Source organism: Impatiens glandulifera, chromosome 1, assembly GCF_907164915.1.
Source record: "Impatiens glandulifera chromosome 1, dImpGla2.1, whole genome shotgun sequence".
Taxonomy (NCBI): Eukaryota; Viridiplantae; Streptophyta; class Magnoliopsida; order Ericales; family Balsaminaceae; genus Impatiens; species Impatiens glandulifera.
In genome coordinates, this window is record NC_061862.1 from 29,595,812 (window position 1) to 29,607,424 (window position 11,613).

The following is an 11,613-nucleotide window of genomic DNA, read 5'->3' on the forward strand; positions in this document are numbered from 1 at the left end:
CTCTACAAAATTTATCATTAGGAAAAGTTAAAACTCAATAAAAAAAAGGTTCAGGTCTTTTGTAGTTAAATGAAACAGGTTGTTTATTTTGAGGGTTTGGATAGAAAAAGACTATAACAAATGATTTTTGAATTTGACTCTTTTCTTTTAGTATTAAAATTAAAAAAATCATTTTCACTTTTTATTCTTTTCATAGTCATCTATTTTTAAAGTCCTAAAAAATATCAAATTTGTTAAAAACATAAAGGCATTAAAACATAACTATATTTTCAATTTTTCACTTTTTAGTTAGGGATATATTTTTAATCTAATTTATAATTTCAAACGTATTTCTCTCTTTCCATCAAATAAATTAATAATAATAAAAAAAACATTTTAACATTCTCTTTCAACCAACTTAACTCTCTATTCAACCAATTTCACGAAATAACTCTCATAATATGATTATTTCCAAATTTAGCATAGGCATGATAAATTTTGCAAAAGTAATCTTTTGCCCTTTTACCCTTAATTAAACAAATGAGTTTCGTTATTTCCCCAATCCCTTTTCCCTCTCACTCATTTCAGTTTTCCCTTCTCTCACATTTGGTATTCCCTTTCATGATCGCAGCGAACCAAACCAACACATCGATCCTTCATCATTTCAGGTGAACCAACAAAACGAAGGAAGCCAAGGCAACGCCGAAACGCCTTCATCATTTCAGGTTAGTTTTCCCATTGTTCTGCCGTTTTCATGTTGAAATGGAAAAATGGTTTAGGCTTTTAGCGTTTAGAGTTTAGGTTTAGGTTAGGGGGTGGCTGAATGATTTTACGGTGGAATATGCATCTGTCGCAAGCGAAGATGCATCTATCGCATACGAATATGCATTATTCGTCTATGACGGATGCATTATTCGTCTGCGACAGATGCATCTTCGCCTGTGACAGATGCATCTTCGCTTGCGACAGATGCATATTCGTCCGCGACAAACGCATCTTTGCCTACAACATATGCATTTTACAAAACTAGCACTCATTTCTGTAAATTTTTATCAATTGCATATCACATGTATGTGAGTGTTTTTCTCTTTTTTGATGGAGACTGGAAAACTGATGATGGTGATGTTAGTTCTTTTGTTTCAAGTTCATGTAGTGGTGTGAATCTACCCCAAAATGGTACATATGACGAATTAGCCGCCATTGTCTATGATGCTATTGGTGTGGACAAATTAAAATATGATTTAGTGTTCAAAGTGAAGTATAATATGTTTATGATGAATTCTCCTCCTGCAACAATCATTCGAGATAGCAATGTGGCGTTCTATTTATAAGAACTTTCGACTTCACTACCCCATCACCGCACTCCACTATGTGTCTCTTTAGTAGAGAAGTCAATACCTTCAACTCAAGAAAGTAAAAGACCGGAAAATGACATATTTGAGGAGCGAGATATTTTTTAGCAGCAAGATGTCTTCCCAAGGCAGCAAGATGTATTTGAGCAGCAAAATGTCTTCCCAAGGCATCAAGAAGTACAAGCCCAATGTTTGCGTCCGAGATAGTGTGTTAGTACAAGAGTAGGTCATTCACCCCGGGAACCAAACACTTCCCATGCCAGGAAAACATTCAGCCATATTAAGGGAACCAAGCACTTCTCATATGAACCACTCGAGATTGAAACACCTACTCAATTAACCATTGAAAGTAGATTGGAAATGGGTACATTTTTTGATAACAAAAAATAAATACAATTGAGGTTTCATAGACATGCGATGACTAATCATTTTATCCTCAAAGTGGAGAAGTCAACAAAAGATCTTTGGTTTGTAAAATATCTGACTGAGAACTGCAAGTAGAAGTTGTGTGCTAAGAAAAGAAAATTATCGGTGATGTTTGAGATCAGAAAATTTGTAAAAGAATACACATGCTCAATTTTGAAGAGGCAAGAGAATGTGAGGCAAACACCATCATGGGTAATTGGGGAGTGCATCAAACGTAAGTACATGAACCATCACCATGACCACATGCCTAAGAAAATAATGGAAGACATGCATACAAGTTGTGGGTTAACTCTGACATATAATAAGGCTTGGAGGTCCAGGGAAAATGCCTTACTGGCGGTGCAAGGAACTGTGGAGGATTCCTATAGTAATTTGTCATCATACTTGTTCATGTTGTAGAAGAAGAACCCATGTACCATAATTGACATCCAGACGGATGAGCAAGGCCACTTTAGGTATATGTTCATGTCCATAAGGGTCTCAATTAGGGATTTCATAAGCTTTTGTCGCCCTGTATTGTGCGTCGATGCCAGCTTTCTTAAGCACAAGGTTTAAGGTCAACTACTAGTCGCGATAACATTGGATGCGAATGAGCAACTATATCCCGTTATTTTTGGCGTCATTGATTCGGAGAATAATAACTCCTGGACATATTTCATGCAACAACTAAGGTTGGAAATTGGATTAGTCTCGGATCTCGACTTCGTATCCGATAGACACTCAAGTATTGTCAACGCCTTGTCCACAGTTTTTCCAAAAGCACATCACGGTGCATGCACATACCACATTAAAATGAATATTATGGCCAAATTTAAAACTGATAACTACCACGTTGAGTTTGATTTGGCTTCTCGCGCATACACCGAGTCCATGTTTCATCTGCATTTTGACAGGATCATAACTAACGACCCTCGGTTTGCTGAATATTTGGAACAAATTGGAGTGGAGAGATGGAGTTGTGCCTTTTTCCCCGGTTCATGATACAATTAAATAACAATCAATTACGCTGAGAGTTTTAATAGTCAGAGCAGAGAAGTTATGAAATATCCCATAACAACATTAACTAACTATTTAAGATTCACAATACAAGATTGATTTCATCATAGAAGAGAAAAAGCTACCAACCACAAAGAACATTTATCTCCATATTATGAAAAATTCTTACGTGAGCAAGGCGAGAATGCTAGATTCTACAACTTTTATCCACTTAACCGATTTCAGTTCCATGTGCATGACGATGAATTTGATTTTCAAGTTGACTTCAAGGGTCGAACTTGTACTTGTAGGGTATTTGATATATCTGGTCTTCCTTGTACGCATGCCCTGGCTGCTGCCCGTTTCCAGAAATCGATTCCCTATGAGTTCTGCGCAAGGTTAGAGAATTTAATCAATTGGATGTTCAATTTATGTTGAATTTATATGACTTAAATATAATTTTTCAGGTTTTACTCAGCTGAATCGTGGTGCATGACATGTGAAGACATGTTTTCCAATTTTTAATCATAATGATGTTTGGGACATTCCCGAAAATATAAGGAACGAGTTTGCCTAAGAACCCCTGTGAAGATTAAGAAAGGACGACCAACAACAAAGCATAGGTCATCACAAGGTGAGCCTCGTAAGAAATAGAGACAATGCGGCTCATGTGGCGGTCTAGGCCATAACAGGACAACATGCTCAGCAATGATGCCTGCACCATCTACTTCAAGACCAATACAAACTAGTACACAACCTTCACAATGTAGTTCACAATCTTTGGCATGATAGAACTGCTAGTAAATGCTAATTTTTTTTTATCAAATTGTTATACTATCTTTTTTGATCAAACTACTGTAAATGCTACTTTTTGATCAAACTGTTGTACCAACCTGTGTTTATTTTTTTGAGGACCCATGTTTATGTGATGCCAAAATAGATTTGAAGTGTTGTCATTTGAAGTGTGTTGTCATTTACTAGTGTTGCATTTACACAACCAACAATTGTATTAACAGTGAGATATAACAGGCAACACATTGTATTTGTCGCCTAAGATAGATGCTGCATTTGTCGTTTGCATAAATGCATCTTAAGCGATAATTGCAATTTCGCAGACGACATATGCAATATTTATCTTAGGCGACAAATGCAATTTCGTAGACGACATATGCAGTATTTGTCTTAAGAGATAATTGCAATTTCACAGACGACAGATGTAGTATTTGTCTTAGGAAAATTGCATTTGTCTTAGGAAAATTGCATTTGATTTGATTTGATGCAATTGTATTTGTCTTAGAATATGTTTATATATTTGATTTGATTGAGATGTTATTAATTTTGTATCATCAAATATTAATTTGTATCAAGATATACAGGAGAAATGTCATTGTAGCATTAACAAAATATACAACAATTTGCATTCAAACTTAAGAAAGCAAATATGACTGTCCATTTCCTATGGGTTTATTATATGGTGGAATAACCTTACTGTCTATTTTTGTCTCCAAAAATTCATATTTTCTGTGATCACAGCTGATACATCCAATTTGGCACTAAGGTACTCCATATACATGATTGTAAAAAAACCATAGTCCCCACTCTTGGTGCACTTGGGGACTGTTGGGCAATAAACTCATTTACATCCCTTGTCATCTCCTTTAGATCATTTCTCAACTCATCAAACTTGACATCATGTTGGGCTTGAGTCACTCGATTGTCTTGGCTAGTTGGAGATTTGTCTTGGTTAGTTTGAGGAGTCGTCGTAGAAGGGACATGGCTAGATTCATGAGTAGTGGACCGAGAGGTGTCTTGTCTAGATTCATTACTAAATGACCTCTCGATCCTCCTAGCTAGTGTGATTTTAAGTGGTCTTCTCCTCTTGGGCGTTGGTTTAGGAGTCATTTCATCTTTAAAAGTACTGCCATCTTCATTCTTTCTCTTCCTACCATCCACTTCAAATAATTCATCATAAATGTAGCTTTCCATATCTTTAAAGTCTTCCCCAAAGTAGTCCCTCTTCTCCTCCTTAAACTCATCAATCTTGTTAAACACATTGCACTTCAGGAGGGTAGTGGATACCTTCTGGACAGTATTGGTGTTGCTCTTGGAGGCTATATAGAGAAATATCTTTAGACATGTGGCATGTTCCTCAATCATATCCGCAATTTGGGGACAAATGTCTTGATAACCTCATAGGTCCAAACTTGGAAGGCTATTGCGGACTCACTAATAGTATAAGAGACATCACAGTTCCCTTAGCAGGTTTCACTCTTGATCAGATATACCTCTCGGAGATGTTTCATGTCTTTGTAAATACCCTTCAGGGTTGAACTGAAGGACACATTTCCCCATGGAAATTGAAGGAATATCTCCATGTCCTCCACCATGCTGAAGATTTTCAAATTTACCCTCCTCCTATTATCATATCCGAAAAGACACTAGTAAATCAGGTTTATGAGTCCCATCTTCCATGCATCCTCCTTATTAGAGCATCGGAGGAAAGTTGTTTGAACCTCATTCACTCTAACAATCGTTTTGCCCCCCAAATATTTACGCATTAAGGGTGAACATTCTTCAACGTTCTAGTTTTCGACCACAAGAAATCTTCCAAAGTTGAGGCCTGTCAACAAGGAATATTCCTTTATGCCCTAGTAGAGCTCCTGACTATTGACCAGGAAACTTATCCCCTTCGAATTGGAGTTGCTTTTCCTCATCAGCATTTGATGGAATATTGTTCCTGAAAAAATTACAGTCGGGGCTTTCAATATATGTTGAAATTGAGTCTGTAAAGCCCTATCCATAAGACAATGGTTATTAAACTTGTCCTTCATCTTTAACAAGCAGTTGCAAGTGGATTTCCATGAAACACGGCCAAGAAAGTCAATAACGGAGTTGGATTTAGTTTTGGTTTTACTTTTGGTTGGTGCCATCTGCAAAGAAACATTATGTCATACTAATGAAAGCAAATACCACTTCTTTAAAGTAGCAAATAAGACATCTATTGCAGGCGAATATGCATTTGTCGCAGGCAAATATGCATTTGTCGCATGCGAATAATGCATCTGTCGCAAACGAAAATGCATCTGTCGTAGGCGAATATGCATCTGTCGTAGACAAATAATGCATATTCGCCTACGATAGATGCATATTCGCCTGTGACAGATGCATTTTCGCCTGTGACGCCTGCGACAGATGCATATTAAACCCTAAACCATTTAGCCACCCCTAAAACCATTCATACACCCCTTAAAACCCTAAATCAAACCCTAAAACCCTAAATCATTCTTCTATTTCAGCATGCATGCAAGGAAAACAACAGAAAAATGGGCATAACTCACCTGAAATGATGAAGGCGTTCCGGCGTTGCCTCGTGGGAGTTGATCGATCGGCTTCTTTCGTTTCGTTGCTTCGCTTGGATCGTCGTGGGGAGAAACTGAAATGAGAGAAAGGGCTTGGTCGGGGGAGGAACTGAAATGAGAGAAAGGGAAAAGGGTCGGGGGGAGAAACTGGAATGAGGAGAGGGAGGGAAAAGAAATGGAAGAAACCCAATTTTTAACTAAGGGTAAAAGTGTCTTTTGTCTATGGCAAAAGGTTACTTTTGCAAAATTTATCATGCCTATTCTAAATTTGGAAATAACCCTATTATCAGGGTTATTTCGTCAAATTTCCCCTCCATTCATCCCTAACTATTCATAAACCTTTTTCAATTTCACCAAAGTCGCCCGACTTCAATCTACACCGTAAACGGTTTGATCTTTACCATGATCTTCACTGCGACGGTTCCATTGTAGTTGTAGTTGTTTCTCTATATCTTGTTCTAGCTGATTAATAGATATTTAAGAGACGGACACGTGCTCTATCTTGAGAGGTTTTGGCTCAAACATTTTGTCGAACAGTTTGGGATGGCAATTTTGTTTGAATTAGAGTTTAGTTAAATAGTCTCTAATCATGACGCATAGCAATTGAAACTGATAAGATGTAAGTTCCAGATATCCCTAAAATTTCTGATGTTGTTCATCTTGCAATGTTTCTTTTATTTAATTAACTCACGTTTTTGGATTGTTGTTTCCTTTTAACAGTTATATGTCGTCTCACTATAATTAGCTTAGAATGATATATATTTCTTTCTTAATTTGCATTTTTCTTAGTTAGTTAATTGTTATTATTGTAATGGAGTAAAAATATTGGGTTTAAGGGTTAATGAAGATATTATTTGAGCTTACCACTATTGGTGCACCTTAAAAATTACTTTTTGAATAATGGTATTTTTAAAGGTAGATGATCATCTCTTTTCTCTTATTCCTGTTTGAGAACTAGGCATAGTTATGTGATGCCAAAATATTGAAAATTATATGGTTATCTAATATAAACTTTAATATGTCAAATAAATAATAAATATTACGATTAGATATATTGCTTTATTTTTTTATCAGATCTATTAATAGTTGCTATTTTAATTCATCTTCACCACAATTCTCGTAGTTACAGTTTTGATCTTCGCTAGTGCAAATCGTTCAATCTTTGCCGTTATCGTTTCATCTTCACCGTGATCCTAATAGACAGTCATGAAAAATGTTAGTTTATTTATAATTGTTTTAACTGTATTTTTGTAGTTGAGTAACATAAAAATTAGGTCAACTTCTTAACTATACAAGTTGGTTTTAACTACTTAGACAAATATTTTTTTAAGGTTTTAACTAATACATGTTTCCTCATCATTGAAGTTAATTTCAATAATTTATTGCCATATAAAGAGAGAAAAGAGTCATCCCAGATTTTTTTAATCCTCTGCAACCTCTGCGGGAGTGGGGATATTATTGCAACCTCTAGTGGAACCACTGGCTCATCCACATGAGGTTCTACTTTTACAACAGAAAGTGGTGGTGTTTCAACTCGAATTGTTGGCCGATTGTTAATAATTAACTTCCTCTTCCTCTTCGGCTGCTCTGTTTTTTTGATGATGATTCAAGTAAAAGCTTCCTCTTAGACTTCACCACTTCAGATTGATGATCTATGACAACATCCGCATCATCCTCCACCGCCATTTCGGGTGGTACCACTTTGGATGGTGTTTCAACTCGAGTATTTGCGGTTTGATTATTATCTTTAGAAACATCTGCAACATCATCCACCACCATTTGGGGTTGTGTTTCAACTCGAACCTCTGAGGGTTAAGGTTCTTCTACAGGGGGTGCATTTGTGAAATAATTGTGAATGACATCCCTGAGAAATTGATTTGTGTCCATAGCTTTGTACAAGACATGGATGGACGAATCAAATAGGACAAATGTGTTGACTTCCTGTTGTTGGGATGATGCTACTTTATCTTCCAACACTTATGTTGCTTTTGCTATATTTTTAGACAATCCCAACCATTTATGTGTAGATACAGACATGTTATGTGCATATAGATTCATGTTCTGTGCAGATAAAACAATAGTGTCTAATTCTTTTTTCACGATGGAGGAGGTTAATACATGAGCCTCATCCTCTCCAATCTGAGCCCCCTCCATATTATCTGTCACATGATCATCCACATGATCTTCCACATCATCATCCACATGATCGGCTGATGATGATCCACATGATCATCCACCTGACTTGACACCCGATCTCACACCTCATCTGATGTGGAAGACATCCAACATTCCTTCCATATTCAAATCCTCCTCGTTTCATTTCCATCTGAATCCTACTAAACATGTTATTGTCATTCTGTTACGGGCTGCTCATCAAAAATCTCGGTCCTAAAATATTTTATGCATCCGTCTCTCGGCCCAAGTGTCCATATGGGCCAGTTTATGTTTTTAAGGAATAATTCTGTTTTGTTTATTTTCTCTCTTATTTCTCTTGAAAAAATTCTGTTATTTTGAAAGTTTGTTGTAACCGAATACTCTTGGGTAAACCAGCCTCTTTAAATGGTGATGCCCACCCCACTTTTTGAGGCTATGAATTGATATCTTGGAACTTGGTATTTAAGTTATCTCTCGGCCCTCCTCCCCTTCTTGGACCGCTAGGTGTAATCTAGTGGTATTTCTCTCCTCCCCCTCGGCTCTTCTCTCCCTAACCTCGAATTCTCCTCTAATTCTATATCCGCTGCACTAGAGTGTTGAATTCCACCATCGGTCCCGAACATCAAGAACCCGTTTCTTGAATTAAAGAACTTGAAAGGCTCGGTCATAATTTAAAGTCTAACATCTTGGTATCAGAGCTGGCATATTCTCAACATGGTAGAAACTCGCCAGCAATCGGAAATGGATGCGCTCAAGACCCTCATTGAAAACCTGTCCCAACAAACAGCAGCAATGCAAGCTGCCATAGACCGAAGATTTGATGCGGCTGAACAAAGAATGGCAGCCTTTGAGAGCGGGGCATCTGGAAACGTGCAAGAACCCCGCCACAGACCCTATGATGATAATTCTTGCCACGGTCCTTCACCCTTTAGGCCCCCGCACCCTGGCCAGAACCGCGATCAACACTATGCTCCTCCTACTCGGCTAACCAAGGTCAATTTTCCTCGGTTTGATGGGTCGGATGTCGATGGCTGGCTAATTTCTGCTGAGCAATTTTTCAGAGTGGACAAAACTAAGGATGCCACTAAATTGAAATCGCCCCCATTCATTTTTCTAGAGAAGCAAGAATGTGGTACGGGTCATATCTTCAAAACTGAAATCATATGGAAGCCTTATCTTGGGACGTGTTCAAAAGAGACCTTATGACTCAATTCAGGCCCTCTATACATGACACACCAATGAGACAACTTATGAACTTAAAACAGGTTGGGTCGGTTCAAGAATATAATCTGCGATACATGTCGATCTCTCAAAAACTCTACAGCATGCCAAGGGAGTACGTCATAGATTGTTATTTGTCCGGTCTAAGGGAGGAAATTGCAAATTGCATCAGGCTGCGATTTCCAGATTCTTTAAATGAAGCCATGGCCATGGCTAAAGTCCAAGAAGCAACATATCGGTCCTTAATGAGTAGTGGTAACTTGTACAGCGCTGAAGCATCGTTGCTGCCTACGCCATCCAATACCAACACAGCCGGGCCGAGCACCAATACTGACTTCAAGAATTCATCATATGGGTCTTTTTCAAATGCAAATCAGGGCCATGTTAAGCAATTAGACTCAGCCTCAATGGATGAAAAGCGAAAGAAGGGCCTATGCTATTCTTGCAATGAAAAATGACAACCAAACCATAGGTGTAAATCAAAGTTATTCATGGTCTCGGCCAATCAAGAAGATCAAGAAACTCACCAAGAACCTGTTTTGGATGATCTACCTTCATTGCTCGGTTCAAGGGATGAACCAGCCATATCCTTACATGCCTTGACCGGGTCTAAAGCCTTCCAAACGCTCCAGATTCTTGGCAAAGTTGGGAACCTGCCGGTGGTGATCTTGATCGATACAGGCAGCACCCACAATTTTATCAATAGCAGAATTTTGGAAAAAATAGACCACAAAAGCATAGTAACCCAGGTGCAATCGGTTAGAGTGGTTGATGGGTCTAATGTGTTATGTTCTAGTGTTTGCAAGGACTTGAAGTGGTCGATGGAAGACAATGAATACCAAACAGAAATGAAGGTAATTTCCATGGACGTATATGATATTGTATTGGGAATTGAATGGTTGATTACTCTAGGCCCGTCTTCTTGGGACTTTGAAAAGCTGACCCTATCCTATGATAAGCAAGACAGAACCACGGTCCTAAAAGGGATTCCTCGGTCACAGGCCAGTTTGATGCATGGAAACCAGCTGGAAAAGACCTTAGATAAATATAATGTTGCTGCCAAAATGCAAGTAAAGAGTAAGCCCGAAGGCCAAACTGTTTCACTCGCGGCATTGACCTTGGAAGATATTCCTAACGATCTAATTAGAAGTTATGGCTCCTTCGATGCTGCTGTTATGCTGGTTCGGGAAAAAGACTTGGCCTGGATTTTTGAGCCAAGTATGGAGTTTAATCGAAGTGGGAAGAAATTATTTTTGCACCAGGCGCTGGGAACATTGCAGCAACCAAGACCAGCTCTAAACACTGAAAAACTTGACCTTAGGTGCACAGAAATTCCAGACAGGTGCGGAGTGGCAAGCGACCCGGCAGCGCAAAAGACCGCAAGGACCCGGCCAGTTCCACTACTGAAGCGATTCTGCCGAAAGTTTTTTGAGAAAATACGGTCTTATGCTGCGACCCTTGCTGAATGTGCCGAAGCCCGACCGAAGCAATAGTTTTGAAGTTGAAGGTGCATATTAGAGGCTGACCAGTCCACGTTCTTTTCGTCGAGGGCGACGAACCTCGAAGGGGGGAATTATGTTACGGGCTGCTCATAAAAAATCTCGGTCCTAAAATATTTTATGCATCCGTCTCTCGGCCCAAGTGTCCATATGGGCCAGTTTATGTTTTTAAGGAATAATTCTGTTTTGTTTACTTTCTCTTATTTCTCTTGAACTGAATTCTGTTATTTTGAAAGTTTGTTGTAACCGAATACTCTTGGGTAAACCAGCCTCTTTAAATGGTGATGCCCACCCCACTTTTTGGGGCTATGAATTGATATTTTGGAACTTGGTGTTTAAGTTATCTCTCGGCCCTCCTCCCCTTCTTGGACCGCTAGGTGTAATCTAGTAGTATTTCTCTCCTCCCCCTCGGCTCTTCTCTCCCTAACCTCGAATTCTCCTCTAATTCTATATCCGCTGCGCTAGAGTTTTGAATTCCACCATCGGTCCCAAACATCAAGAACCCATTTCTTGAATTAAAGAACTTGAAAGGCTCGGTCATAATTTAAAGTCTAACACATTCCAACATGACAATATCGGAAATTGTCGTTTATAAGACAGTCATAGTTTAGGATCCACAACCCTATCCATGTAGAAAAATTGAAACAA